Here is a 7,724-nt window from a genome sequence, read left to right as displayed (position 1 = left end):
CTCCCTATTCCACTGCGTGAGTTGCCCCTCCACCACTGTTGTGGACCCCCTCGCGAGTCGCGCCTCCGCCGGCTAGCACCGGGTGATGGCGAAGGAGGAGGGCGGCGGCGCGGTCCAACGGACCATGGAGGCCCCTCCATCAAAGGCAGAAAGCATCGTGTGGAGGAAGGACAAGGGGAGGTTCGAGACACCCGACGGTGAGGCCTTCCTCCAGTACCGCCTCCTCGACGGCAATGGGGTAGCGGGGCTCCTACGGCGGCAGTGATGGACATGGTGCACACGTATGTGCCATGGAGCAAGCGTGGGCAGGGGCTCGCAGTGTGGCTCTGCGACGCCGCCTTCGCCCACACGTGTCAGCTGCTTCTCCATCTCGCCGGTGCTCGCCTCCGCGCCACCGAGCATCGTCGTCGTCCCATAGCTGGTCGCATCGGTAGCGCTCCTCACCACGCTGGAAGTTCCTCCCCGCCACCACATCAATCGGCATTGGGGCTGTAGGCGATGCCACTCCATGGCCAGGCACACTGGTGGTCACTGATTGGGAATAAACTGTGTTCCTAGTTATGTTGTAAATTGAGTTCCCATTATTGTAAATTTTGTAAGTGCTAGCAACCTATGTGAATTGTGACTATTGCCATGGAATTGTAAAGATTGCCATTGTGCAAGTGTGAGCAAGCTTCCCATTGTATTATAAATTATTCTGTAATACTATTGCCGATGGAACGCACAAAAGCTATTGTTGGGAATTGAAACTTCAGAGGATACATCTAGTTTCAAGTGCATATGACGTTATTGCTGAATATCTGAACAAGATTCAAAGGAGGCCGATGATCCATGTTCCATGATGCAGAGACTACATGATCTATACAATTAGAAGTCAGCGATAACACCATCTGTCATTGATCCCTGGAAAATAAAAGAGCAATAATTCAACATAGTGACCATGTTAAATTCAGAGGAAATGTCTATTACTTTGAAATATTACCGTCAAAAGTTCAAAGAAGCTATTTATGGCCATGTATGGTTCAGACATCCTTTCCTTAGGCAAAGAAGTACTAGGGGACATATTTGGTGTTGCTGCATCATCATGGAATGCAACTTGTATATTTTCTTGTTCCTTCAGATAAAAGAGAACCAAATAATCAAATACAACTGAACTATTTTTCAGTGAACCCAATATGTCATACACCTTAAAACAACATTGTCACAAAAGCTGCTAGCAGACTGCTGAACATTACACTTGAAATACAGAACCAGAAAATATATGAACATGATGACATTGCTTTTGGTGAGCCATATATTCCATGCATGATCTGTACTACTAGAATTCACCAATAACACCATCTGTCATTGATCCCTAAAAATAAAAGAACAATAATTTAGCATCATAGCCATGTATGGTTCAGAGAAAAGGTTTGTTACTTTGAAATATTACCGTCAATAGTTCAGAGAAGGTATTAATGGCCATGTATTGTTCAGAAATCCCTTCCTCGAACAAATATGACATTTATACTACTTTGCCATCATTGATCCGTCACTTGTATAGTTTCTTGCTCCTTAGATTAAAGAGAATCAAATAGTTAAATACAATTGAAACTTTTACGGTGGATACAATTAGAGAAATCTAATATATTTTTTTTTGTTGTGGGATACCTTTGAACATTTTTCTTTTTCTTGTCATGCACCTTTGAATTTTTTTCTATTTCTTGTCACACACCTTTGAACTTTTTCTTTTTTTGCCTCCCTTTTTTTGTAAACTTGCGCTTTTTGTCGGGCCAAGTTCTTTTTCGCTACGAGCTTTTTGTTTCCACCTTCTTTTTCTTTAGTCTTGTTGTACTCAACAATTCAGTGGGTGGAGTAACATTGGTGGGAACATTGATGGGATCAATAGGACTTGCAACACCACTGATTTCTTCTTTAACTTGCTTACTGAGCATGTCAAGTGTGTTGTTTACTAATAAGGCGCACTTTGGATGGCTGGCAGCTCGATGTGCCAAATGGAGAAATTTGCGAGTCATATCTTTGTAGCGAAGCATATCATCTAGTTTTGGATTTTCTATTATGTTTCGGCCTTGGTTGTCTTGTATTGTTCCACTACGTGCTTCCCGTGTCCATCTCTTTAGTACATATTGTGTAGGAAGTGTTTTGATATTCATCAAATCAAGGACTTTTAGAGCATGGCCGCACAGTATTCTGATTCTATTGAATTGCCCACAACTGCATGTACTGGTTTGCTTTCAAGGATCACCATTAACTTTGTACTCCTTTTTAAAGGTAAAATTTTCATCAAGACTCCCAATTGCTACAAGATATTCATTTTCACATTCTAATGCTGTGGTGCATGCTACCATTGACCTCTCATACTCACCTTGAAAAGCTTCAAAAATATATGGTGTGTACAGCTTGCTAGCTTGGATTAACATAGGTGTCCTCATTTTGATTCTAGGTAATTTTTTTCTTGATTCAAATTCAGATTGTAGTTCTTTCTTTCTTTTATATTCCACAACCCTTTCAAAATGCTTAAGAAATCAGAGTATCTCAAAATCAGATTTAAAATGTCGCTTTAGGTCACTATTTAGACTCTCACTAAGTTGTGTACTTCTCATCCCTAATGTGAACACATCCTTCATATAACATTCGGCCCATTTTTCTCTTACCTTGTATATACTATCCAACCAAGTTTGTTTTTTTCGCCTTTGACCTCATGATGTTAAATGCATCTTCAAATGTTGCTTCATCTTCATACTCATACATACACGCACTAAAATTAGAGAGAATACTTAGTTCTTTATTGCTGTCTTCTACTTCCTGTTTGGGAGATGCACCTGATTCCTCATCATCTGGTTCAGCTAGACACTTGACAGCATTCTGCATAATGTGAAAAGTGCACAAACCATGCCATGCTTCTAAAAAGACTTCCTTAACTGCTTTTCCCATTGCATAATCTTGATCAGTATATATTGCTTTAGGTTGCTTGTCATTATGAGCTCTTAGGAAGGTCTCAAATAGCCACTTGAAAGATTCAAATGTCTCATCGTACATGAGAACAACACCAAAAATCACTGTTTCCCTAAAATGGTTGAACCCAACAAATACGCCAAAAGACCTACTCTCCTTGTTTGTACCAAAAGTAGTATCAAAACTGACAACATCACCAAAATATGCATAGTCAGTGAGCATTTTAGCATCAACCCAGAATATGTTTGCAATCTGTTCTTCCCGATCCATCTGCAATGCATATTGAAATGATGGGTTCTCGGGAATTTTTCCTAAAAATACATAAGCATGCTTCCTGCTTGACCATATGCCATCTCCCATTGCCGCTTGCCCATAAATAGTTCTTGTGGTCTTGAAGAGTGTAACTAAGATTAACTGAGCCACCAACTTGGATGCAAGCCAACTCATGAGCAGCTTTAGGCCCAATTCCTGCATCGTCAGCCGTCTCAATTTCAAAACCTTGTAACTCTGAAATTTTCCTTTGGGACGCCATCAAGTGTGAGGTTTGTGGCAATTGAAGGGTGTGATTGTGTTCCAAAACAAGATCATTCACTTTGTAATTTCCCTTCTCCTTGTCCATAACAAGTCCCATGCGAACTGCACAATTGATTCTAGTTTCAGCTCTCGGACACTTCGTTAGAGATGATCCCTTTTATCTGGCAACCTATGACCCTCATTTGCACAAACATATCTGCTAGGAACTAATCTTTTCATCTGACTTTCTTTTGTTTGTGTACCTTTTTCTAACCTCAAAGCCTTTTTGACCCCATAGCTAATCCAAAACATCCAAGCCTCATCTACAATACCAAACTGCCATGCCAACTTGAGGTAACAGAATAGGAAGCAAATTGTCGGGTTCATAAACCCTAGGGTCCCTCATGGATCGACTTCCCAGCAAAGGCTCGAACCCAGCAGACAATGTTGCGAACAACACATAAACTCTTAGACCGGCCCAAAACTCCTAAACGACAGGCCTAGAAGGATAATCCAATCTCTGATCGGAAGGCCTGGCCGAGGAGGAATGGTGCTCGCTTCCTGACTCTGGCCCGTCCTCTCCGACCGAAAGGCCTCACAAAGGAGGAACAACACTCGCTTCCATCTCTGGCCCACCTCTCTAGACGGACCTCTCCTGACCGGAAGGCCTAGCCAAAACACCACTTCTAACTCCGACCTACGTCTCCGACTGAGGATGTGTCAAACCCCTGCTCACTGCTCTTTTCCAACTAGCGTAATCAGAGTCGACTAGGGACCAACCGACCGGGGACGCCTGCTAGGCAAGAACCAGGAAATGGATGGAGAAAGTAAGGTAGGGCACCCAAGTCAACCGTAATACCGAGGAGCGTACCCTGTACACCTACAGGACAGTACCTGAAAGGACCTAGGATGCCGCCTAGAGAGGGGGGTGAATAGGTGTTTCTGAAAAATCAACACCTTTAAAAGCGGAAATGATTAGTAATAGGAGTTTCCAAAATGAAAACTCCAAATCAGAGTAATACCACCCCTCACAAGTTAGCGATAAAGTATATAAAAGATACTAGATAAACCTAGGGAGCCAAACAGCTGCAACCAAAGAGTTGAATCAAAATGCACTAGTCAGTTAATGTCGGAAGTCCCGACAGTTTGGGTCAGAACTTTCAACGTGTTAGAAGTCCCGACGTTTGGGTCAGAACTTCCAACGTGTTAGAAGTCCCGATAGTTTGGGTCAGAACTTCCGACGCAAACTGTCAGCACTTCCAACCCCTACAGGAAATGAACTACAAGTGCTAAAATGAACTTTGTGATGCCGATAACTTACAAACCCACTTCCTAGTGGTAAGGTAAGGTGTTGGGTCACTCTCTTGATGTTGATAAGCCACCACTCCGTAGATCGAGTCCCAAACCCTAAGAAATAGCTAGAGAGAGGGAGACAACCAAATACAAGTAATTTCGAGCAAATCACAACAACGACAAGCATGCGGGAGACAAGAATATATCCCAAGGTTTGATAGCCCCACAAAGGAGCTCCTATGTCCTCGTTGTTGAGGTGACCACTTTGGTCAGAGTCTCTTCCACCTCCTTGCCTCACTCAAGGATACCACAAAGGTCACTTGAGTTTCTTCACTAGAAATCAAGGGTAATACAAACTTCCTAAGGCTTTTCCATAAGATGGAAGCTCTTGGGCAACGCCTAGCCGGCTAGGGGAAAATCCCCAAGAGTAACAAATGCAAATCAAACCAGGCTTGACGAAGAAATCAAGTGCTCAAGCTTGCTCAAAGTGATTTTCTCACTCAATCCACTCTCCAACCACTCAAACTCTTTGGGAATCGAAGTTGGAAGCAAAGGAGAGAAGAGTGGCGAGCCTAGAATGCTTGGGGGCTATTTTGGCTAAGTGTTTGTTGCAATGAAATGAGTGGGCCATGGTTAGAAGAGTGGAGAGGGGTATATATACTACAAGGCAAAATCTAACCGTTCAGATCTACGTCAGAAGTTTCGACGCAGATCTAGGACTTCCGACGTATGAAGAAAACACTGTTCACACTGAGGTCAAAGTCCACCTCGAGACAGCCAACAGTCGGAATTCCTGACATGAGTTAGGACTTTCGATAGGTTGGAACTTCCAACGAACATCGGGACTTCCAACAGGGCACAGACAGCAGGTCAGTAGAACCATCGATGTCGGGACTCCCGGCTTGGGTCGGGACTTCGACTATCGGGAGTTCACTCACATTGGGACTTCCGACGTCCATAGTCACCATGTAGGCTGTGATTGGGAGTCAGCACTTCTGGCAAGAGTCATGACTTTCGACTGTCAGGAGTTCCGGCTTACGTCGGGACTTCCGACACTGACAGTCATAGAAAATTATTCTATGTGCTCGTGAAGTGGTAGAGTGTCTCTCTTTTGATTTAATTATTATGCTTGAGCACTCTATCTTCCTCAGACCACCGAAACTTACATCCCTCTTAATAGTACGGCATACCTATTGACTCAAGATCAAAAGAAAAACGAAATTAAACCTTTTGAGTTGATCTTCTTTAAATTGATGTTGTGTCTTTCAATCTTTATCAAGTGAGGGTGCCAACATGTCAATATTGATCTTGTCACTTGAGCATAGCCATCTTGAGCACGTGACTTGATTCCATTCATCAAATATGAATAACTCTAAATGCATCAAGCCACTTTAATCAACTTGTCCAATATAGATTTGATCCTCCACATCAATATGACCATCATAGCTTGATTAGTACCTCAACTAAATGCAAGTACTTTCTTCTTCACCCTAGCTAGGTTTCTCGGCCATCAAGCCATCGCTTGCCCTTCACCCTTGCTTAGTACCTCAAAGCCTTTTCTTGCTATCTTCACCATCTCAAGCCGTCAAGTCACATCTTGTATTAAATCAACCATTCATTTGTATTGTTGCCTTTTTCATTTCAATTTAGCAAGCTTCAAATATGAGACCATTCCATATGCAATCTCTCATGTCTCATTAATTAACTCTTATTGTGCTTGCTTTCACATAGATCATTGAAATCCCACAATAAATAAGCCTTTGCATTAATTCCATTTGCATTGTTGTCTTGTGCTTGAACTAGATTATTTATACAACAATACATCATTTTGGCTTTATACAATTTCATCAAGTATCTATGAGATAATCAATTTCCTATCTAACACTTAGCAAACATGTTAGTCCTTTAATCGTGTTGTCATTCAATCATCCAAAACTCACTAAAGGGCTAGATGCACTTTCAGTACCCTACGACCTCCCTGACATGATAAAACCCAAGCAGTGTTGTAGGCACCGATATTTTCCCTATAGTGTTGTGGGCGCCATCAACTCCCATACCAGACAAACAGGGTAGGGCTCCTCTACATGCCTCTGGGCCTCAATAGTGTTGTGAGCGTCGGCATTTACCGTACTAGGCAAAACATAGTAAAACCCCCCTACATGCCTCTCGCCATCAATAGTATGGCAGGCATCGACGTCTGCCATACCAGAAGAAGACGACACAACCTTCCACTTGCATTGACATTAAATAGTATTATGGGCGCCTACCATTATCTTGTACCCGTCGACGTGGACAACAAGACTTAGTAGCATACGTACTCTCTCCCTCTCGCTTGTAAGACCATCCCCTTCATCTATAAAAGGGGATGTGCCCTCTCCCAAAAAAGAAAGATCGATCAGTTCACTAGTACACAACAACATAACCACCAGGTTCAAACCACAAGCATACGCTCGAACACTTAGCACATAGCGGGGCTCCCATCACCCTCGGCCCTTCAGACCAGAGTCCGACTGGACCTCTTGTACCATTCATCTTTCTCCCATCCGTTTATAACCCCATAGCAAACTTTGAGCACCTAGGCTCAGGAATAAAGTCACCGACCGACTCAAACTGGACATAGGGCACGTTGCCTAAACCAGTATAAACCCTATGTCATTGAGTGCTAGGCCACCTCCGATCACAACGTACAACAAAACTACAAATATTTATATGTTGGTCACTTTCTACACCGACACAAACCCTCCCTACAATAAACAAATAATGATAAACATGATATTATTTATGCTATTCAAATAAATATTTGATTTGGTGGTGAAGGAGAACTGAACATCTAATCAGATGGACAAAAGGGAGCAGTAGTGGCATTACATACCCATTTTCTTCCATAGTAGATCTCAGATTTTGTTTCCTTCAACCTTCCATCTTAAACATGTTGATTTTGTTTTGATGCAGTTCTATCCTAG

The 7,724-nt window shown here is 42.5% G+C and overlaps 1 pseudogene; it reads right to left on the bottom strand.

Annotated features, from left to right (window-relative positions):
- Positions 1 to 867: 867 nt before the first annotated feature.
- LOC136500000 (protein FAR1-RELATED SEQUENCE 5-like) lies at positions 868 to 5,729 on the bottom strand (annotated as a pseudogene).
- Between the last annotated feature and the right edge of the window lie 1,995 nt (positions 5,730 to 7,724).

The sequence above is a fragment of the Miscanthus floridulus genome, chromosome 13 (genome assembly GCF_019320115.1).
Source record: "Miscanthus floridulus cultivar M001 chromosome 13, ASM1932011v1, whole genome shotgun sequence".
NCBI lineage: Eukaryota > Viridiplantae > Streptophyta > Magnoliopsida > Poales > Poaceae > Miscanthus > Miscanthus floridulus.
The sequence above is the reverse complement of the archived record's forward strand: the minus strand, read 5'-3'. Positions and strand labels throughout refer to the sequence as shown.